Source organism: Scomber scombrus, chromosome 8 (assembly GCF_963691925.1).
Source record: "Scomber scombrus chromosome 8, fScoSco1.1, whole genome shotgun sequence".
NCBI lineage: Eukaryota > Metazoa > Chordata > Actinopteri > Scombriformes > Scombridae > Scomber > Scomber scombrus.
The window spans coordinates 5,489,552-5,514,009 of record NC_084977.1 but is presented as its reverse complement, the minus strand read 5'-3'; the positions used below and the strand labels follow the sequence as shown (position 1 = coordinate 5,514,009).

Here is a 24,458-nt window from a genome sequence, read left to right as displayed (position 1 = left end):
TTTCTGCCTGACGCCAAATAGTTAAAAGTTAGACAATCTCAATTATGTGGACTCACACATTATCATTATTTATTTCAGTAAATCATTTAAACAAAGCAGTCTGTGATCTCAGTTTGGATTCTGCCGAGTCTCAGTGTGTTTGATCCTTGGCTTTGGCTTAACCTAATCCTGGATTTGATTTATCTTCGTTTTGACTGATGAAGTCGTGACCACAGTGCTGCTTTGTGATGCGTGTGGCTTTAGAAGGATTCATCTTCTACACTGACACAATCAGCCTCTGAGACAGTTGTTAGATGCTGGTTTGATTGCTGGTCCTAACCTTGACACAATCATGATAATAATGATTTTTACTGTCCAAACCTACTTAAACAAACAAATAACTTAGTAGTAAAGGAGCTGCAATGAGTTGTTGACTGATTGATTGGATTGAGAAAATTAGCTATGTTGATAATCCCTTAAAAAAAAAAAAAATTATCTTTAGTTTCTTAAATGTGAATTCGTTCTGGTTATTTAGTCTTCTATAACAGTAATGATTATATATATATATTCTGAATATCTTAGGGTTGTGGACTGTTAGTCAGTGACAAAACAAGACATTTGATGTTTCACCTTAAGCTTTGGGGAAAAGTGATCAACATTTTTTCACAGTTTTCTGACATTTTGATTGACTCAACAAATAACTGATTAATCAGTAATGGAAATAATCATTAGTTGCAGCCCTAAAGTGATAACTGTAGAGGTTTAATGTGTAGAACAACTCTCAGTCAGTCAGGCTGCACCTGCAATGATTAAGCAACAGCAAACATGAACACTGAATGAGACTTGAATGGATCCTGATTGGGGGGCTTCATCTAAATGCTCTTATGTGAATGTTTCAGTACTTTTACTCTATGTATCAAATAGATATTGATTGTTGATCACTTAAACATCTTAAGGATAAACTAGTGTCCAATCATGTGATTGTGCTTCAAACAGCATCAGTTGTATCACAGGAGTCATTGACAGGATTATTTGACATAATTAAAATATAATGTGAATTGTTTAAATGTATAACTGACCACAACATAAAAGGAATCAAAGTGTTATTAAAGCATTTGACTCATTCTTCAGTGATTTGGGGACATTGATCTTTTCAGTAGCGTGGCTTCTGGCAGGTCAGTGTGAGTCCACCTGAGATGGTTTTTGGTGCTGACGTGGGTTTGGCTGCGTTGCCTGGTTACGCCACAGTCACTGGTGCAGACCTTAGCGCTGTTTAATCTTGTGAGAGTGTTGCCCCCTCCCCCCCACCCCCCCCAACCTCCCCTCTATCCCTCGACTCAAATTCCACGCTCGGCCTCCAGGGAGCCGGTCTGTGCGTCACTGCTGTGGTCACAAAGACCTTCAGAGAATGCTTCCAGTCAACACGCTGGAGCCACCGCTGCCAGCCTCCAGCCCCAGTTAGTCCACAGCAATATGTGAAAAATGTCCTCCTGCCTTGACACACGTCATCTCTCAGAGCGATGAAAGGTATTATACCATCACTGAGTATCAGGAGGCTAGTGTGTGTCACTCAGGAGAGAGCTGATTACTGCACAAAGCGTTAACTCCTTATCACCAAGTCATAAAAAGCTTTCACAGTGGGCCATATTAGTTTTATTGGCATTTTCGTCAAACACTTTCCATTTCGTGCACGCTATTATCTCTCTTCTTTTTTGTCTTTGTTCATATTCAGGGTCCGATTGAAAACAGGCACTGAACAAACATATTCATCTGTTAAATGTAAACACTGCTGGATGGAAGCAACTTGTTTCACTTTAGTCTTTGTCAGCATGATGTTAACAGACTTTGCTCTGCAGTATAAAGACAGATTATAGCAAAGTCCTGAAATGATTCTTTGCTGAATTGCTTAGTGGCTTGACAGAAAATGAATTGCCATAAATTGATAAGTGATTAATCATTTAAATCATATCTAATGGAAAAAAGCCAAAATTAAATATATTGTGGCTTTAGGTCACAAGGAGACATTAATAAAGTTTAAAATGCCACACGAATGATGGAAACCACAGACCAAACTGTACATACATGATAATATAATATTGCAGTATCATAACTTTTACTGTTACTATCTGCTCAGATATGTTTAGAAATGATTCACACACATTGGTGTTTTTAGCAGTACTGACTGAAATACATCAGCATTGAAGCAACTCTGCCAATTAAGAGTATATATATTTTTTTATTTTAAGAGTATGGTATCTGTTGCAGATGGTTTGTCTTATAAGTTTAAAAGCAATACATTATTGCCATAGTAACCAAGTTGAGTTGATGGTCACTCAAGAAGCAAGCAGCTGTTACTGCCTTTTAAATTCAAGTGTAACTGCTGTCATTTAAGTTGTAGCATCTTCTTAAAAAAGACAATGATGAAGCTCTGCATGAGGACAAAAATAATATTCTGGGTTAAAAAAAAAAAAAAAAAAATCCAGATTGTTTATAGTGTCAGAAAGAATACTGCAAAAACATGATCATAACAAGAATGCTAGTGTGTGTGTATATAAATGTACATATATTAGGACTGTGTTACCTGCCTTATGCCCTTATATTACATTCTGTTACATTTCCTGTGTAGATGGAGACTAGATAAACTATCTTTAAACACTGAAATTGTTTGAAGTACAATAGAATGGTTAATTATAGATACATATATATTAGAGTCTCGCACTATACTATACTAAGTGTATTTAGCACATAGGGAGAAGGTATTCCCATAGTTTTTGGGAATAAAAGCAAAGATGTGTTTGACTAGGGTGGGTGATGCTGATGTGAAGTAGTCCAAATACTGTGTTGCCGTGGCAACCTGGTAGTAGCACAGATGAAATTAAGCTTTCATGGCTGTCCATGTCTGTGTGACTAGTGAAGCTACACATGCATTCACATGCTGAAGGCTAATTCATAAGTTAAAGCTCTTACTGTCAGCCCTTTTTGGGTCATGTGACTGTGATTTTAAGCACTCTGTAATGAGGTAGCAAGTATGAATGTGAGCCACATACATCGCCGTCTGAATCAAGAGAGCAATGCTGGACACATTTTGGTTGCTTATGAATTTGAAGTAAATATCTCTTTTGTTTTATGGATAACTTTTCATTAGATCAAACAGGAAGCTCCATCACTGATAGAACCTGTTTCTGCTGTCTCACTGTTCTCTCTCTCTCTCTCTCTCTGCCCTCCTCTGAAGCAGGATGTCTCTTCAGAGTGACAGGGTGCACATTTGGTCACCGGCGAGGTCGACCTGTGAATGATCTCACTGACATTGTGCCACTTGTCATGTTGCCGCAGTGGGATAATTATAGGCATGACAACATGAAGCTCAACTGACACAATTACACAAAGTCAAACACTGCAGGTCTCTGTGGTGCATCCGTGAAGCGCCCCGGGGGAGAGAGAGTCTCCTAACAAAGCCATTGTTATTAAATTTAATTATCTTCTCTCCCATCTCGCCTCCCAAAAGGTGACGTGTGCAGGGATGTTTTAATTAGTTGGATGGGATGCACTGTGTCTCTTAGTATGTTTTAATTCAGGCTGACCCATCAAACACATCACTACTATAACTACTTGTTATTACTTACTTACTATTACTTGTCTTAGCCGTTTTTTATATCACCCTAACTACAATGGCAAATGCTCCAAATCTAAAAGTAAGAATTTATTAACTTCTATGCCACAGATATATATATGTTCCTGTTTAATATATTTCAATAAGATATAGAAGTTTAACATTAGGAAGAAGCCTTTTATGCAGCATTGAATGAAAGCTGATCCAACTGTGGCTGCACAACATTAAACATCAATGAATATGCATTTATGTCCAATTTAATAAAGTAAATAAAGTAAAACTAGATTTCAATAAATAAATACACAAGTGATTGAAATAATAATAACTAATAATAACTCATGATGTAACTCATAATATGATGTGGAAGTAGAACAGGATATAGTCCCAGCATGTGTTTGTTACCTTAGAGGACCTTGATGAAGGTAGTGAGTCTTTAGCTAAGCACAGATTTATAAATACTTGTATAAAGCTTTATAATAATGACATATTCTTCATTCTGTTATGCTACATTAACATGTTCGTACTAACTTGAAACACAAAACAAGCCTCCACCACACTGCAGTGGTACTGGACAGTATGGTAAATTATAAACTAGACAAGGAAGTCAGGGGTTGCTTAGCAACTGGAACACAGCGGGTAATAAAACATGTTTGGTCTGAGCGTTGTACAATAACAGTCCTCTCAGTGTTGGTTTAACAGACTGATGACTACACTCATTCTGTGTGCTGCTAGATTTTAGGATGAAAATGTATTTCATTTTCAAAACCAGTGTGTCTCCTCTTTCCCAGTACTGCACATAGTTAACTTCCATATTTTCACACACACATGCACACAAGCAGTAATTCAATCAATTGTTTACTGTAACTTTATAATAGAGTTCTTCTCTGTCCCTACTAGCACACTTCCTTTTCTTTCAAACTGACAGAAAGTATTCAAAAACTCTTACTCATTCAGACGTTTTCTGGCCAGCGTGGCTCAGACAGTGACAGCTTTGTATCTGATCACAGTTCAATGACATACGCCTGTTTAAAAAAAACCTTTTGCAGCATTATAAAACACGGAGGTGAATACCAGTAAAGTAAAAAGCCTTCAATCAATCAAACTTTATTTATATAGCAGCTTTCATACAGGTTAATGTAGTTCAAAGTGCTTCATAGTTGATTGACAAGCAGACAAGTGTAGAACAAGAACAACATAAAGAAAAGGAATTAGAGCAAAAACTAAGAAAAAAATTATGAATAAAAAAAGAAATTGAGACCAATCTTTTTAATAAGCATGAAAGAAGTGACAGCAGGTTCCTGTGTTTTTAACTTATGTTTAATGTAACTCACAGATAATTATCAGCAGACTGTGCAGGTCCTACCTCTTCTGTTGAGCATGTAACATCTTTTAGCTCATTGTTCTTTGGTTTCACAGTTCACAAGTTCACTGTTTTGGTTCAGTCTTACTGCTGTCATCAGCAGCAAGCAGCAGTTTACAGCAAAAAAGCATGCTCAAAAACTCACTGTACACCACCCGCTCAGCAATATAGCGACTAGCTGCTGAACATGATGGCACATTTAGCAGCTAAGTAGACAGATGTTTTCTTCAGGAGTTGGTAGGAGAGCAAATCAGAACTAAAAACAGAGTAGATAATGGTCTTTCATTCATCAGATGGACAACTCCAAATGAGAACATATTTTGCTCCATGTCTGCTGGATGTTTTTATTGATCCTTGACAGGAAATTGCTTGGTTTACAGCAGCTACATCCACAGTTAAGACAGCCACATATAACATCACACAGAAACACATCTCTTTTATACAGTATTGATATAAAGTGTTTATGATAGATTAGGCCTTTGGATGAGGAAGAAATGAAAGTGTTGAAATGCTGAAAGTGAGTGCACACACAGTAGACAGTAAGGAACCAGTATATGTGACTGTCTGCTCTCCAGCTGACGCCAGCTAGTCCTGCCTCCTCTTGTTGCCCTGACTGAAAGTGTACAGACACACAGAGTTCTCAGACTAAAGGACTGACCATCAAACTGGTTTCACTGGAATGTGGTAATGAATGCAAATGGAGCAAAAGTCCCGAGTTCCTCCACCCACAACAGAACTGGTCTGCCAGTGCTCCACATTTCCCACTAAATGACAGGGAAAGTGGTGGCACTGCCCTGGTATTCATCACACTGTGGGAGCTGAAACGTGGAGGCTTTTGTTTGCCCTCCGCTGGAAGACTACTGCGTAAAGCATTTTCTATATTTGGAAATATTATGTTGGTGTTTCTGATGAGGTTCAAGAAAAAAATGTCTTGAATGTTGTGATCATTAATAGATCTCTATTTCCCCCCACATGCACCACCCTTCCAATCTCTGTGCTTACTGGAAAATCTGACTCCCTTGTGTTGAAACCCCATTTGAATTTTAGACTTTTTGGTGTAATTCCAACACATTTCCTTTGCTTTCCTTTCCAGATTTATGCTGGTCACACAGACTGGAGACCTTGGTACATGCTCCTTGACATCTCTTCCCACACAGGTCAGTGACTCTGTCTGCAGACTGGCTCCCATTGGAGTCAGCTGGTGCCATTATAGCGTCCCGCAGCCTTTACTGTAATTGTGAGAAGGATCATGTTGCAAACACTGCTTCACCAGTCAATGCATTATTAATCACACCCATAAGTCTTTCATATCTCAGGTCAGACTTTGTTAACTGATTGGGAGGTGCTGCCCTCCAGTGGTCACATTAGAATTCGCATTGCTGTTGTTCATGGCAGCAAGCAGGAAATTGAACGTGCATTTTACTGGTTCATTTGTTACTTTTATAACTCACTTTGGCAGGTAAACAACGTATTCGTTTTCCTTCTTATTTTAAATGAGAAATTTGTAGCTTTGGTAGATTGTGACTGTTTTAAGTACTTCCCAAATTTTACACATAAAGGTCAGTTTAGTTGTTTTCTGTGGCTCTGGAGGAGTTTGGTCAAGTTTGAGAAAATAACCCCGATGATGTCATCAGGGTCTCTTTGACATGGGATCTGAGACGGAACATTTTTAACAGAAAGCCTGCGTTATGAACTGGAGATGTGGGGTTTGGAATATGAAATATGAGGGAATTTAGCAGGCAGGGAATGTCTGATGAAAATATGGGTCTGGCTGGTATGGGATCATGGGAAATGTAGGCTCTAGTGTTGTCGGAGCGAAGAGACTAAAAGGATTCCTCTGCCTCTGTTGTTTTGATTTTGACTATTGGTTTTTAAATCTGTTTCTTGTGAGTCACCCAACGCTTGGAAACAGATTACTAATTAGCTGGAGTACATGGAGTTTGTATTGTTATTAGATCTAGATTCTTAGGTCTACAGGAGTCTATAGATTCTGTTGTTTAAGTTCTGATGTGATTAGGCCTGTCACAATAATTATCGACTTATCATACAATAACATAATTATCAACATCATCATGTCTATAGATGGACTTTTCGTATGATACATGGACATGACATGATCATTTTTTAGACCTCAATATTGCCACACTTCACATTAGCAGCTAAGAGGCTATTAATGTCACATTGGCTAAGTGAGTAGTGTCCTCCATTCCTCACTGTGTACGTCCTGAGTAGAGACCGTAGAAGAATTAAAGGTAAATAACTATGTCCCCAAACATAATGGCAGTCTGTGTTTTTACAGAAGTGTAGCACTCTCCAACCCAACCCCCCATCCCCCTTTGAATTAGTATGCTATTATATTTTCATTATATCAGTGGTATAAAATGATCTTCAAATGACAATAATATCGTATCGCGATCATTTCTGAGACAATATATCGTCCAATAAAAGTAATTATCGTGACAGCCCTAGATGTGAATTGCAGCATTAAAGATACATTAGATCAGTCAGTGATCCCTTTAAAAAAAAAAAAAAGCAATGTCTACACTAGTTCAATAAAAGAGTGTATTTTTTTTGTTTGTCGTAAGACGTAAAATTAGGTTGTAACTTAGAACAAAAAAGGTATTAAATCTGAAGAAGCTCAACATTTTAGTGAAGCAGAATTGTTCTTTTTGCTTTCCTCTCCTGTTAATCATATAGTTATTTATGAGATGATCATTATTTTTACATTCTGATGTATTTTCTTGCACTGAAGGCTGATTTTTGCAGAAGCTTTCACCTGGATTTCATCATAACTTTTCACCACATTACCATCAATCTGTGCTCATAAGCCATGCAGCAGATGCAAAAACCTGCTTATCAGAAACATCGGACCTACTCACTCCTACAGAGAACAGAATAATATCTGCACAACAGAAATTGTAGTTTTATCTTTAGAACGGTTTGAGGATGGTATCAGTCTTCCGAGAGCCACAATTTTGTCTTCTGTAATAATACATTTTCTCCACATGATGGCAGCATTTGGCAGTCTACTATCTCCATCTCTTGAACATCATAGCACAACCCACACAAGAACATAGTTGCATACTGTTACATACACAGTAAGTCTGCACATTTCTGTATGAATATATAAAGCACACTAGTTCATCACTACATTATAGCATCTTAAAGAACTGCACATATGTAGATTAATAAATAACATGCAGTCCTTCACACAGGAGATATTCTGCTCATGAGAACAATACAATACAACATATTTCTAAAAGGGTAAAAAAGAGATTTATAAGTTGAGGAATTACACCCAGTGAAAAAACATAGACTCATGTCAAAATAAGATCATATGGATAAAGTAAAATATAGTGTCATTAGTAGAATAGTTACCTAACAACATTGCAGGAGCAAGAATTATAATGTGTGTAGGTCAGATGGTATTTTTTTCGAAATGTAATTTGTTTGAGACAAATCTTTCCATTTCCAACATTTGTAATTAAATGTGAGAAAGAAAAAGTGACACAGGCGAGATGCAAGTGTTAAACAGAGGCTGTTGTTGTGAGCGTGCGGGGCCTCGTGTTATTCTGAGCAGCTTGCACAAACAGAAACATGGTTCGACACTGATCCTGCAGGGTCAGTAGCATCTATTTCATGACCAAGAATCGATGCTGCCATCACCTGACTGCACTGTTCTGATCATTGCATAACAGCAGGGTTTCAGGTATGATGGATATATCAGGTTGAATGAAGATTTGTGCTCAGTGCAACTTAATCTTTTGAGTGGCTGGGTGTGTATGTTTGTGTACTGTGTGTACACATTTACTGCATTATTGTGGCACCCATGGGAGATCCTAGGCCTCCTCAGGCATGCCTTCCATCCTGTTTCATAAGCGTCTGCTCATATATGGGCATCTTCCTCCCTTCTGCTCGGTTGCACTACGTCCGCTTCCTGAACAATTCTCCCCTCCTTAACTCTCCCTCCCACTTTTCCCATCACACACACACATACACACTCCTACTCATGTTGGTTAGCTATGGGCAGAGGCGGGAGTGGCTCTTCCCTGTGCAGGAAGTAATGTGGTTAATACTCACTTGATCACCGGTTCTGATGTATTGCATTCATGACCAGAAAGCTGTTTTTTTTTTTCTTCTTTTTTTTTGGGTGGGTGCATGTTCCATCTGCACCCATATGTCTAGATTGATGGAAATAACTCATATGCCAGCACGTGAAACTGTTTATTTCCCTCTCACCCCATATGTCACACTCCAATTTTTTCCATGTAAGCAAAAGAAAAAACCTGTTTGATCTGCTAAAGACAGAACTGGATGCATTCAAGACCTCCTGTTCTCACACGTGATATGATTTGGCAGCTTGCTTCTGTTCACAGGAACTACGATGTGGTCCATGTTGCTTGTAAAAATAAATCTTTGACTTCCACGGATTTACATCCTTAATGTTATTTATGCACAGGCACCTCTGCATCTGGGAATTGAAGCCAGGATCGTTGTGCACCGGGTGGCCTCTAAGTGCCCTGGATGCATGCAGATACCACTTGAGATTATCTGTCCTATCTGCACAGCTATAATGCAGACACATGTTGGCTTTGAAGTAGGACAAACAGCCTCATCAATTTTTTTGCCACAGGGCACAGAAAGTATCACACGTGTGCAGATGAGGCTCCTTCAGTTACTGAATTCAACTTTTTTCACCTGGAACAATATTTACAATGTGAAGCACACATGCATTAATATAATAAATGTAGTGTCTTAGCAAAAGAACGTTTTCCTGTGATGTTTCGTGGGAACAGAACAAAAAAAAACACAGGTCTGTCCTGGCCAGCATCGAGACTACACAAAACCATGAGCGTGAATGAATTATTGCTGCAGTTTGAGATGTGTAATTACCATGTCCCCCCTCCTCTCCATGGTGTCCCCTTGTGACATATTATCAGCACAACCCACTCAACAACTGGGTCACTGCAGATCCTGTTTCCATGGGTAGAGTTTTCACACAATTGCCTGCCAGGTGCTGACTTCACCTCTGCCTGTGGAGGATATTGCAACAAAGGTTATTTTAGCCTCCGATAGCGGTGTGGCTCTACAGGGGTGCTGATGTCAGATTTTGGTGTACAGGTCCACTAATTTCGTCCAAATATCTCAAAAACTATTGGATGGTTTGTCATGAAATTTTGTAGAGACAGTCATCTTCCCCAGGGGACTTATCGTAGTCACTTTGGTATTCCTCTGAATTTCCCTCTAGCACCACCTTGAGGTTGACATTTGAAGTTCTGAGTGAAATGTTTCAAACTATTTGATGGATTGTCCTGAAATTTTGTAGAGACATTCATGTTCTCCAGAGGATGTATCGTAGTTACTTTGGTGTTCCCCTGAATTTCTCTCTATTGCCATCTTGAAGTTGACATTTGGTGGTTTTGAGTGAAATGTTTCAAACTATTTGATGCATTGTCCTGAAATTGGTGCAGAAATGCATGTAATCACTGGTGATCCCTGACTTTTCATCCAGCGCCTTCATTATATCATTATGTTATTATACTTTAGTGTGAGACCAAACATACATTCATTTTATTGTGACCGAAACTAGTGACATTCCCTTCATCCTCAGCTAAACTTTGCTTTTAACACTAACTAGCAAATGTCAACATGCTAACATGCTAAATTAAGACAGTGAAACATCAAATATTACCTGCTTAAAATCATGCATGTTCACAGAGCCGCTAACATGGCTGTAGATTCTTCGACTAGTTTCAGTTCTTATTTTTTCTTGCTGGTGCAAAGAGCACCTTTGCTAGGAAAGTGCTTCTGTATACAGTCTGTCTGCTGTTAACCCTCTAATCATGACCGCAGGGCTCTGACAATAAACAGTCCACACAGCTTGCTTTATCTGTTTCGTGTGCTGCTGTGTCCACTTTGAGATGCTCCCATGCCACGTGTCTCCAAGAATTCCAGCCACCCTGATCTTTGCTGCAGGAGCCGTCCAGGGAATGTTGGTCTCCAGTTAACAAACATAAGAGTCTGGCAGTTAAGAGAGGAAGACCAAACAGCAGTCGGGATGTCACCCTGCCCAGTAAAAATCTGCCCCAGCCACTGGTTACATGCCTGGGATTCTTTTCTACAAGCTGCTTCTTCCTGCTTTGATTATTATTTTTTCTCTAAAACATTTTCCTCCACCAGACAGTGGCAAAGGAAATATTTTCCAGTCCAGAAATAAGATGCTTTTAATTGCATTGCCTTGCGAGTGTATAGCTGGTGGTCTGTACTGCTGTAAAAATGCGCCTTTGATTGATGTTCATTAGGGGCCAAACAGGGTGGTATGCTGCTCGGCATTGCACCCGCGTTCCATTGGAGTTACACTGTTCTGAAAACAAACCGCTGCAACCGGCCCTCACATATTTTCCCTGTGAGATCCTGGTCGGTGCTTTGAATGAATACAGCATTATAATGCTCCAAAATGCATGACTGAAAAAGGCTCAGTCATCATTTGAACTCTCTGCACCAGACCAGGTTTGAATATCACATAATATAGGTCATTGTCGTCTGAGGTGATGCAGAGCTTCGGTTTGGGGGGAAGACGAGTTGTTCACATTGGATAATAAGCAGCTTAATGTCGCATTGAACGACATGTCTCTGACCTTTTTTTTAGGAGCAGACTCTTCTAGGTCTTCGTGACCTCATGGCAGCATAAACGCTCTCACTCGTGTCAATGATTGACTGCAACGTGATGATGTGTATTCAAAAGCTTTCTGTTTACCTTTCATTGTCAAACCATGTTCTGGTGTGCTCTCAGGAGAAAAAAGCTGTGGAGAGTTACCTCCACAGACAATGACACAGCAGGTCAGCACACACGTGGCACTTGAGAAACCAGCTGAACATGAGAGACGAACAAGCTCAACATCAAATTTGTGAAATCATGTGACTGGATTTCATGGGTTGTACCAGTTGGTATGCGGATGCATGCAAGCCATTGAAGTGTAATTAATGCGTATATGTCTTGCAGCATTCCTTGGTGTTAAATATATGCTCTTTTTTTCCGGGAACGTGTTGGTGCCTATGTGAACGGATGACTCCACCAAAGAGGACAAACAGTCGGCTCTTGCACCCGCAATGTCACGCCCTGTTAATGGAGGAATTATTCCCTTGCACATTGACGTAGACTGAACATACACGTGAAGGTCGTGAAAGTCAGATTCTCCATCTGCTCGTTGCTCATTTTTTGCAGAGTTTCACAAATGTTGCAATTTTGTGCACAAATGTTAAAGCTTCAAGTAGGAGTTGTGCTGTTATGTAGAGTCTGATGAACTCTCTGCTCTCTAGCTCGTCATAAGATGAGAGGTCTTTGCCCTCCCGCTTGAGAAACTTTCATTTTCTGTTTACTGGAAAAGATACTAGATCTGCAGGTAAAAATACCACAGTGCAACATGTACTGTATGCATGTACTAACACTAAGTGAAATAACTTCTTAGCTAGAATGGCTCTATTCATTACTATCACTGCTAATTATATATATATATATATTCATGCATTTTTAATCTATAAAAATGCATCATGTTTTATAAGGTCATCACATGTTTTGTATCTATAATCTTGATCTGTAAAGTAATAATTAACTGTAGATGCCAAATCAATATAGTGGACTAAGAATTACATGTAAATACAAGTATTATGTAGCATGAAATGGACATACTTCAATGAAGGACTATTGATTTTGCAATGTGTTGCATGTGATATTCCACTTTTGCTTTGCAGAGACATTTCTCAAACAAAGTAATTTATGAGTTATATATGTGCACTCTCATACAGGTCAAACCAGTACTCCATTGTTTTGATTGAGTTATTGTTTAAAATCATTTTAAAACAAAAAAGGACAAAAGTGAATGTGTACCAGCTTCTCAAGTGTGATGCTTTTTCCTGCAAACTGAATATATTTAAGTTGGGTAGCATTTGGTAAATAGTGACTTTTAATATGTTAGTTTGCTCTTGTGACATGCATTTTTCTCTTTTTTCTGATAGTATATAGACCAAATGATGGATTGATAATGAAAATAATCATTAGTTGCAGCCCTGGATCCTCCATTGGCTTTTTTGATGCACAAATGTACATGCATGTGTTCAGAGTTGAACTTGCAGTCCAAGCAAAATGTCTGAAAACCTGTCCAAAAACCAAGTGTTGCATTCAATGACAACAGGAAAGCACATAAAACATTTTCCTGTGTGCTTCCTGTTAAAATGTGCACTTTGGCTGCAATGACCCTTGTGCAGGGCTAGGTGAGGTGCATGGTTGGGATTCTTTCTCAGTTAAATAATACCTGCTCTGAATCTCCCTGCTCACAGCGTATACACACTCTCTGACAATAACATGTAAGGGGCCAAAGGGGCAGATTACTAATGTGTTAAGACTGCAGAGTTACAATCAGGTGGCTTCCAGACAAGAAGATGTCATGAGACAAAAGCTTCAATCACTTGTGGAGCCTCCCTAAAAGGACACTTTGGACACGGTGTCCACCCCAGCAGTTCTTACGCACATTGCCCTCTCCTCTCTGCCTCCCCCACGGCTGCTCATTATGTGTAGTTTAGTGCTCACTCAGCTCTGGGGTGCTCCAAAGTTCACAGGAAGGAGAAGGGGGAGGTGGGAGAATCATTCCTGTTACTGAGGTCAGAAGGCTGTGTTTTTTTCCCAGCCCTCCCTTTATTCTGTCTCTCTCTCTCTCTCTCTTTCACTCTTTCACTGTCTTTTGTTTGTGATGATAAGCAGTCAGGTGCAGGCCTGAAGAAGCCTCCCTATCACCGACCACCACCTTCACTCAGTGCTGGGCATGACCTGATTAGATCAACCTCTTCAACTACAGAAACCACAAGACCACTTATTCAGTGTCCTATTTTGTTGATTCTGTCAACAGTGTTTGCATGCTAAAAGTTTTTTTTTTGCAGCAGTTTACAGCTGAACTCATTTGCAAAGGTTAAAAAACACATTTTCTCACTCACCTCTCGTGGTATCTAGGCATGCAGATGTTTCTATTTTGGCAGTTTTTTAGTAATATCTGCCTCTGTTTCATACCAACATAGAAGTGTCGTCGTGGCTACAGTACATACCACTAGTGGTGAGTGAGAAAGTATGTTTTGTTGTCATTTAGGTTACATAACTATTTAAGAATTCGTATATATATAATGCAATTTCTGTTCAACTTTCGTCCAGGAATGACCATTTATAGTGACTGTTTTTAGCAGAAGAGGTTTTTCTGCTCTTTGAGAGGGCTCTCGAAGAAATTTGAACCACAACAAGGATTCTGTTAGAGAACAAATCTCTCATGTAAACACACACAAACGTTAATCTAAGTTAAAATCAACAATATGAAATACCACACAAGGAGGAGCTCGGGTGTTATCAACAGAGTGATAGTGATATAAAGTCTGCGCTTGTACACCTACATGAATATGACTTCCATGCTATGTTTAATTTCAGTCAGAGACACTTATGTCAAGGTATTGACCATTCATAGCAACGGGTTAAACAGCATACATACATCTCAAAGAATCCAAGCAGCTATGAGGGTTTTGCTGAGTAAGATGATCCTTCTAAACAAAAGGACTGATCCCTGCTTAATGGGTATTGGCAGGGTGTGCATTAGAACGGCCAAAACAACTGAGCTGCTCATAAATCTATGCGACCAGCATGTTGAAGTATCCCTTTAATGCTAGTAAAAGTTTTATCATCTGAGATGTAATATGAGATGAACATATTCATGGTATCTCGATACAAGGAAAATATTCTACAACTGAAATGTACTTGAATATATAGATGCATGCATGTTGCTTTCAGATGCAAGAGAAATCTCCTTTCCTTTTAAAGCTAGCCAAATTAGCAAAGAACAGTAGTTTAAGTGTTAGATTCAAAAATGACCTCAACAACAGTTAGGCTTTACCATAAACCAAATATTGTCTAGTCCTTAGCAACATAGCATATGTGAGCTAATGGAAAGCAACCACCGGAGGAAAATATGCTCTAAACCAATTCAGTCCGCACAGGAGTAATCATATTTGACATTGAGTACATACCGCACAACACCACAAGAAATGAACTCATGTGCCACATGAACCTAATGTTTAAGTAAACTGAGCCAAACACAACAACAAAGCATGCGGATGTCATAAATGCCGATAGGCCCAAGCAGCTCAGAGGCAGATACTTGGCTTAGATCTCGGCGTAGTCGGCATACATACGTTGCCTGGCAGAAAAAACAAAAAGGATTCATGGCTTCTGTCTTGGCATCTGAACTAACAGCTGTTTGAGAACCAGCTGACCATGAATCCTCAGAATGCCGATAGTGGGCAGCAGCAGCAGCAGCAGCAGCAGCAGCAGGGTGGACAGCGCAGCGGGAATCACTCACTCACTCACTCGTTAATAAGATAATCTAAAACAGGAAGCATGGACTGAACAGCATTGGCATGAGCATCAATAGAATGATAGGATTTAGTGCCAGATTATAACGTCTGTGCTTTACATTTGCATGAATATGATGAAATGTCAGTAGCTAAGCAGTTATGAATGAGCCAGTGATTGTAAAGCAAAGTCCGGTTGGCCAATAGGAGCGTGACTTCATTGCTGTTTCTGAGCGAACGTTATGCTTCACTCAATGCAGCCGTCACAAATTTGCAACTGTAGACTATTTTCTACATGAAAACAGCATTTAGATCTTTTGGGATGATAAATTTGATGTGCAGAAAATATAACTGGCACATTGTAATTTTCTGAGGGAGGGGGGGGGGGGTTGGATGGATTGGGGGGACCTTGGTGCTTGACCGTCACTTGGCAATCTCTTGGCTCTGGCCCTGCATAAACAGTAATGTTTATGTTTCAGCTTTCTTTGCTGTCAAAATTAAATCAATGAAATGATACTAAATAGTTTCATGGACAACGGTATTATAGGAATTATTTTAATATGAAAGTGGCAGAATTGTAGGAAAACTTGTCTAACAAACCTGCTGTCCCTAAACAAATCAAATAAAAAGAAAGAACACAAAGGAACCATAGCATGTAAAATGATTGATGTGTGTGCGTGTGCATGCATGCTTGTGTGTGTGCATCCGTTAGTGAAGCACGTGGGTGTGGGGAAGTGGGGAAAAGGTGAGAGCACTTGAAGGAATGGCATGAAAATGTCAGCTGGTTTTATATATAACGGTAAGCCTGGAAGGACTGGGTGTGTGTGTGTGTGTTTGGGAGGTGGGGGGGGGGGGAGTGTAGTTGCCAATGTTTATGCTTAAGCAACGGACCGTGTCAAAAAAGCATGCTGGCGTCAATTCTCCTATGCCCTTCACACAGCACTGTTTGCATCTCATTTTACTGGTTTTAAAGCTTGATGGAAAGCAAGCAGAACGTGATTGGCGTGTGTTGGTGGTGGAATGAGAGGAATTCTTTCTGCAGCTTGTTTTACATTCCCACATAGTTGAAAAGGGCACCCTGTTTAGCAAAATGTACCAATTTTCACAATGGGATACTTTGACTGTTATTATTGTCCCAAGTGGCGGGGTGGTGCATTCGGTTGGAGGGAAATGCTGGATTATTGTAACAATGAGAGCTGTGACTTGGTTGTTTGGTGCCATGTGAGAGCGGCAGGCTAAAGGTGGTGTGAGAATGAGGGGCTGTGGGTTTACTGAATTCCTATCCGGTGAGCATAGCGTTGGTTTCTGTCTAGACAAAGCTCAGTTGTCGGGGAGACCCAGGCAGATCCAGGACTGCCTCGGGCTCCAGGAAGTATTGGTGGGAGAGAGTGGGCTCATTTTTTTTTTTTCCTTTTTTCTCATCCTGCTCACTTTTCCCTCCTTGGGGGATTTTCAACAAATGCAGTCAACTGCTGAGAGCAGGGGTTTTTGTTGTTGTTGTGGTGGTGGGAGTTTTTCTCCCATGATAGGGTGGAGACAGTTTGGTGCATTGTTGAAGTGATATCAACAGCATAAAAATCTCGCTGCTTTTATGTCTCCCACTTGGCAGGAAATAACAGCCAGGGCCACCTTGCACGCAGACATTCACAAATTCACAGACGCACACATGCAGATCCATGCACTAACAGTTGTGGGATATTTCACTGTATTCAACAAATTTGCAATTTTTTCACCTCCTGATGCCGAAAATACAAAAAGCCGCTCTCGAGCTCTCTTCTCCTGGTGCCATTTGTTTTGTCTGTTTTGCGTTTGAGTGACTGTGTACAGCAAGATAAGGCGAAGACAGGCGGCATGACGGTTCACCCAGCGTCGGATCAGGGAGCAGACAGGGTTGACTAAGGGTTCATTAACTGTTACACTCAACCGTGCCCTCAGGCCTCTTTCTTACAGCCCCGCGCGCCCTTTCGCAGGAGTCGAGACAGTCTCGTCTTCAGAGGATTATGTAGTGATGACAGCAGAGTGTTACTAGGTGTTTCAATATCTAACTGAAGATAATACAGTCTGGAAAAAGACTGGAAATAACTGCAGACCCTCCCACCCACTCGTCTCAAACTGTATTTCAACACACTGCTTAAATCTACCGCCTGAAAAAATACATTAAGTTTTGCATGCCAGTTACTGTATGACCTTTCTAAAAATTTGTATACCAACCTCCCTTTGAAATTTGCCAGTTAGGTTTAGGTCCATTACCATTATTAATAACTGTCTTATAGTATCGCGGTTTGTACGCCAGTAACTTAAAAGCAACAGTAAATGGCACTTGGATATTCCAATATTTAATACCCATGACTGTCTTGTGGTTGGCCGCCCACTTTTAATGAGAGGAGCAGAAAGGGTGTCCTCACTTTGAAAGATATTTGGGGACAAAATGGTCTACTTACGTTCAAAGACCTTAAATATAATTTCGGTCTTCCTAATTTTCCCTTTTTTTATTACAATTTTGGGTCGGTTACACTCCGCTGCACAGGCTTTAATCCAGAAGCAGACCCAAAGGAGTAGTCTCAAATCTTTACAAATTTATGGTGAAACATAAAATAGACCTTTTAATAACTAAAGGTTGCAAGACTTATCAGACTTAATTCCTTCATAAACTGTACTGTAGTCTCCTCCTAGATAATTATTTGTTTGGTTTGTGAATGTCCAAAGGTGACGAACTTCATGATTTGTGTCCTTGCTAACCCCTTACACACGAGTTGTGAACAAACATTGGAAGCGCACAATGTGTACTGAGGTTGATATATTACCATATTTGTGTCCATATCCTGTAAGGAACCAAAAGGAACCAAAAGGAAATATGCTGCTGAGTCATGTTTCTGCACACAATGACTTGATATATGATAATATGATTTAACGCTCGGACGTTTTGGAGCCGAGCCATTGCTCGGAGCGTTAATTGTGTTATTGTAGAGCGCATGCAGGTGGTGGTTATACACACTTTAGGCGTAAGACTGATCCGTCAACAAGATACATCTGGCAAAAACAATAAAAATGGAACCAGGAAATTCCCTGGAAAAATCCACTGCGGCAGGACAAAGAAAAAACAACAACAAATTTACCCGTGAGTATTTAGAAAAAAACATTGTCAAGCCATAATCCTCGTTCGAAGAGGATTGCATGTGTAAGAGTATGCAAAGCATCAATGTAAAGAGCTTCTCTCTGGTGAACAGTCCTTCCCTGTTCTGCATGCAACAGGTTTGCATGAGAACCCCCCCACCCGCATTCATCTGCACGACAGCGTTTTCTGTATTAATAGAAGCAGCTGGTGGCACACTGCGTTGCATCTGGGCGTCCAGATTTAGCTCCAGACATGGTGGAGCGTTTCCTATGTGCCAGTCTTTTCACTCCTGCTTGTACACGTGTGTCAAATCAAAGCAATGTCTTCCCATTACAAATGACTGCTTTTTTTCTTTTCTGGAAAACAATCAAAGCAGCACATGCATGCATGATGATGATGATAATGATGATGTGTAGTAAAGGAGCGCAGCACCTGGTTCAAAGCTTTCTAGCTGCTTGTCTTTCACTATTGACTTCCAAACGCATGAAAGGAGAGTCGCCCATAACTTCAAAGAGAGCTCTAATCCATGGATGTTATTCACTCTACCTCTCTGCAGGGTGTGTATGAAGGCCTGTAGATGAAGTTATTTCGCAGGAAATCAGACGCACATTACTCAGAGCTTTGAACTTTTTAAAACGGCTAGGACCGTCTGCAGGGTGTGTGAGGGGGAAACACACACATACAGTACACACATTGAGAGGAACCTGTTTTTCTGCACGTGGGGCCCAGGTGGGAAGAAAAAGGACAGAATGACAGAAACTGGACTAGTATCTGTTGTCCTACAGGTGACCTCGCTCCCGGCAAAGGTGTTTGCATGCCGGCACACAGCTCAATGGAATGATATACGGTGGAGTAGCAATAGAGACACTCACAGCCTGTGACTCAGTGGTTTGGAACCTTCATCTCCTGTTTTAGACTTCAGCGCAAACACCAACGCCTTGTGCCTTTTCTTTTTTTTTCTTTTTTTTTTCTGTCAGTCGACTTCACACAGCAGGTCTTCAAAGCTTTTTTTTGGGCATCACCCACAACGCCTGAATCTTGTCACCATCAAAGCATGTGATCGATGATGTCCCAGCACAGATTGGAGTGTTACCACGTTAGTCACACACGTTTGTCTCCACCAAGAGTTAGAGGAGACATTGTGTGTTTGTTTCTTTTTGGGGAGGCCTGTCTCTTTCCTCTGCACGCCTCACTGGACAGTCTGGCTCCCAGATAGCATCAGGCTGTCTGAGATTAGCGCTCATGAGGGCGCAGTTAAACTTGTAAAAAGCTCTGGACTTCTGTCCTGGTGCCTCTGTCCCACACAATGGCCCAAATAGCAGTCGTTGAGTGTGGCACAATACTGATAGCATGTCTGCATTGTTAACTTGCCTCTCAAATGTGCCTAAGCCTCAGAGCTTATTGTAGAGGGCAGCCACAGATCCCGGGCCCAGGAGCAGACTGCGGAGCCTGCCGGTGGTTGTTGCCAGGCAGTTTAGCAGTGTACCGGACAGATAATGGAGCTGCTCACTGTCCCATGGCCCCTGCATTTTTTTGGAAGTGGACAGCTGATAACTAATCATTTAGGCTGCAGCGCTCAGTCTGCCTTCTGTTTATCAGCTACTGAATTACACCAGGGTGTAATCTGTGAACAAACTGCACCTTGGATTGTTTATATCGTCTTTTAATAGTAATAACATAAATCCAGCGAGTTCTTGAAGTTTCTGTTTTCACTGGTGGTGAGATAACTGTGGAAACCAGTTCATAGTTTATCGCATTTAATATCTGAGTCTGCAAGTTACACTTATTTTCACTATCACATCCACAGTCTTTGTTCTGTGCATAAATGGATTCTAAAGTTAAGCCAAAGCAAATATGAGGCTTCATAGGCAAATATAGTGGGAAGTTGAGAATTGATTTTGACTTGGAATAAATGTCTGTGGATATTGTCCTCCAACTTTCACACCTGAAAGGGAGGAAGGGATCCCTTAACAGACTGTATGGACAGGAGGTTAATCAATTAATAATCTTAGTAATCATTTAAATGTCAGAAAATAGTTCACAGAGCCAAATATGACAAGACAAGACAAGAAGAAAAAAATCAAAAAACTGAAAAAATATCCAATTTAGAATAATATAAAACAGCAAAAGCAGGAAAAGTTCATATTTGAGAATCTGGCACCAGGAAGCAGGAAAAAGTACAATTTGCTGATTAATTTAATGTTAATGACCATCATTAATCAGCTGACTAATCGTTCACTGTATTTGTCTTTTATTACTCTTAATGTTGTAAGTGTAAAGGCTAGCGCTGAAGTGACTGGTTTATTAATCAGTTAATTAATTGACTACATACTTACAGTAAGTGGAGTGATGACAACTGAGCAAGCTCCCCCTGCTGATAAAGATTTGGTTAAAAACACTAGAAAAGATTATTAAGTGGACTTTGAGTTGAGCCTTTTTTTATCAAACTAATACACAACAAATTCCAAATAAAAAAATATTGTAGACAATTGATACATGTGACAATTTTTCTGTATTGTATTGTATTAAAGGCTGATAAAAATGATTGACAGATGAATGGATGATTTAAAGAATAACTGTGGCAGCCTTAGTAATGAGTCACTGACATAAGCCGGTCACAATAATTACGTCATCAACCTTTCGTACAATAAGTATGATAGATGGACATGACCTTGATCATTTTTTAGACCTAAATTTTGCCACACTTCACATTAGCAGCTAAGAAGCTAATCATGTCACATTGGCTAAGCGAGTAGTGTACTCCATTCCTCACTGTGTACGTCCTGAGTGGAGACTGTAGAAGCGAGCTGAACCGCTTATATGGAATTAAAGGTAAATAACTCTGTCCCGGACCGGTGCGTCCTATTCACCAGTAAAATACACAGAGAGTGGGCCGTCCACACTAAGAACAATAACTATAACTATAAAGATAACGATATGAGCCTCCACGAGTATGACCTATAAACAGTGGTGTCAAGCACGCTGCGTGCTCCAGCTGTTTCGGCAGGTAATGAAAATAGATATTGATGACTCGTTAATGCTAATAAAAAAAAAAAATGAAAGCAGACGGGTTCACTGCTGAGTGTTGATGCAGTGTGTTGATCATAAGTATTTTGGGACACTATAGTTCGAGACAGCAGCAGATGTTGAAGCGCGATATGCAAAAGTGAACAGATGAGCAGCTTTTATTGAGCTGTGGAAAAAAGACACAGTATGAGGACAGATCTGAAGAATAAAAAATTCACTAACTTTGTTGTTTTTCCACTGAATGGAACAGAGGATGATGCTTTGTTTGACTCTGTGACTGACACAGAGTCTGAAGACAGGGAGCTTGGTGAGACTTACAGTGACTTGGTTGCAATATTTACACACAGCGACAGCACTGATGGTTCATTCTAATAAACCAGCCTTTCATAGAAAAGCGTTTTTCCCAGCATGACACCCCCCAAAATAGGCCGCAACATATACTCCGGTTTTTTACGGAATCAGACAATATATCGTCCAACTTATCGTGACAGGCCTACGCTCACATTTTTGTTTTCCTATGTTAAGAGTTGTGCCAGGTGTGATGCTTAACAATGGAACAGGGTGTATTGAAGCAACAGCAGTTTACCTACTTTATATTTGACTTTGCATACATTTGCCTCATTGTGACGTAAAAAGAAATTTGTGCAATGTCACACGTGCAATCTACGTGAGCGTTGTTCCTTCAATCAACACACTTAAGCACATTAAGTGCTCTCGACTGCTAATTTTAATCTGATGTAAGTGAGTTATTAGTGTATTTGTTCAGGCGGCAGATCTAAGAAGTGTGTTGAATTACACACCACAGGGCAAAACTTGCTGTCATAAACTCTGCGGAACCTCTCCGTTGGCACTGTGGGAGCCCACCTGTGCAAAGCGCCCACCGCCACATCAAAGCAATGGGTTCTGCTGTAAGACTTCAAAATGTATTTTTATCAATGCTTTCAGTGTGCCACATGTTTACATTCACCGCACATAAGTACACATGCTGGATGCAGACAGCTGAAGGCATTGCAGACATTCTTTTGGCTAGAAGGATCTTAAAGGCTCAGTCCGCATAGTATCAGACATCCTGCAGCGACGACTTTCTCAGCTTGTTTGTGTTTGTTTTACTGGAATGAGAACTGTGTTCACTCGTGCATTAAGTGGCCGAGGTCTTGATTCAAAGATAAAATTATCCTGCAATTAGGCAATGGCTTAAAATATATTTTTCATGTTTTCCCTCTGCGGGTTCAGATTATGAATATGAAGGGTGAAGCTAAAGTGGTCATTGCAGAAAGCTGGTCCCATGTGTGGTGGGGGAAGCTTTCACTTATTAAACATTAAAGCTGTATTTTGATATCTCAGGAAATACTCTTTATTTGCTTTCTTGCTGAGAGTTAATATTGATAGCACTCTCATAGGCTATCTGTATGTTAAATATGACACAGCTAGCATAATTAGCTTAGTTTAGCAGACTGGAAGCAAGGAGAAAACTCTTAACACTTGGGTTTTTTTCTCAGATTAAACAAAAGATATGTGTTAATTAATGAGCTTTAGAGCTTCTAGTATGTAGACTCTATTTACCTTTGGACCGAGCCAAGCTGCTTTAAGTCTTAAACTAAACTAAGCTAAGCTAACAGGCGACTGTGTTAGCTTCAGATTTAGCATACGGACATGAGAGCGGTGTCGAGCTGTGAATAGTTGCTTAAATATTGAACTATTCCTTTAATTTGCAATATTTTTATTTGATACCATAGAAATACATGGAAAGGTTAGAATCTTTATATCTCTTTCTATAAATTATGACAGCATATACAGCAATAAAAAAAGGCACATTGGTGACACACATTAATGGTAGGTAGATGTAGTGTGTAAGAATATCTTAATCCCTTAGAACCAGCAGGGTTACAGTAAAGCTGGCCACCACTCTGCCCAGAGAGAGAGAGAGAGAGAGAGAGAGAGAGAGGATTATTTGAAATTCACCTCATTTGAGGCTTGAGACCTCACTGGATCAGACAGCTCCTTGAATAGAGCTGCACAGCAGAGTCTGTGTGTGTGCCCACACCAGGGGGACGAACCAGTCCTGCTGCAAGTGTGTGTTCTAAACTTGTTCACCCCGGCCAGACTGACAACTGCAGACGGTGTGCCACATCTGGCACCCTTTGGCCTGAGGTGAAGAGTCTCCACAGTCCCCACCTCTGTGACTGCTGGTGGAATATGCTGCAACAGCTATATTTTTCTGGAACCACTATTTAACTGATCTGTCTGTCTGTCTGTCTCACTGCCTTTCTTACATGAATCCAAGTCAAAGTTGCAAAATGGACCGTTGGGCTTATATGTGCAGAGCATACAAGTGCAAAAAATGTTTAACTTTTATTAATTTCTTCTTGGGATAAAATGCAATGCAGCAATAGTATATAAGCAAACAATGTGACACTGAGTGATTCCGTGGAATGAAAGTGTATTTTTAGGAGTACATCCTAAAGCTGTTGTATCTTTCAAAACATAAAAGTGGAGTGCATACTCTTCAGGGTTTGTCTATATTAGTGCCACTCTCAAGGCACAAGAACAACCAGAGAAACAATAATGCTGCAGTATGCAATAAAACACTTAGCCTTGTTAACATCCTTTACAAGCAATCACATCTTTAGAGCCTCCTTCTAAGCCTATAGAAGTCTCTCAATGGTAAATGCTGGCGTCACATACTGGCTCTGCAGACGTCGGGGGTAGAGGACCAGCCCTCGTGTGACGCAGCTCTCCTTCTTCCTGTGTCTGCTCATGCTTGGCCAATGCAGCTGAGAACTTGAAAACTGCAGCTGTGTTGACAAGAGAGCCACAGCATGAAGTGCTTTAACTTCCTTTAAACAATGAGTGCGCAGGGTCAAGAAACCAAAAACCACGAAAGCAGATTGTGTTGACTCGTCTTGACAGTAAAAAATGTGAAATATTACATCTGCTTGTGGTTTTAATGTCGTCATGCCTCATTCTCTGGGAAAGCTACCTTA

General features: G+C 40.2%; 1 protein-coding gene across 1 annotated transcript in view; it reads left to right on the top strand.

Moving 5' to 3' along the window:
- gng12b (guanine nucleotide binding protein (G protein), gamma 12b) overlaps nt 1-24,458 on the top strand; it is a 30,119-nt gene that overhangs the window by 1,076 nt on the left and 4,585 nt on the right. Inside the window, exon 2 of the mRNA XM_062423997.1 lies at nt 6,043-6,106. The gene's annotated coding sequence lies outside the window, so the exon portion shown is untranslated. The remainder of the gene's footprint in view (nt 1-6,042; nt 6,107-24,458) is intronic.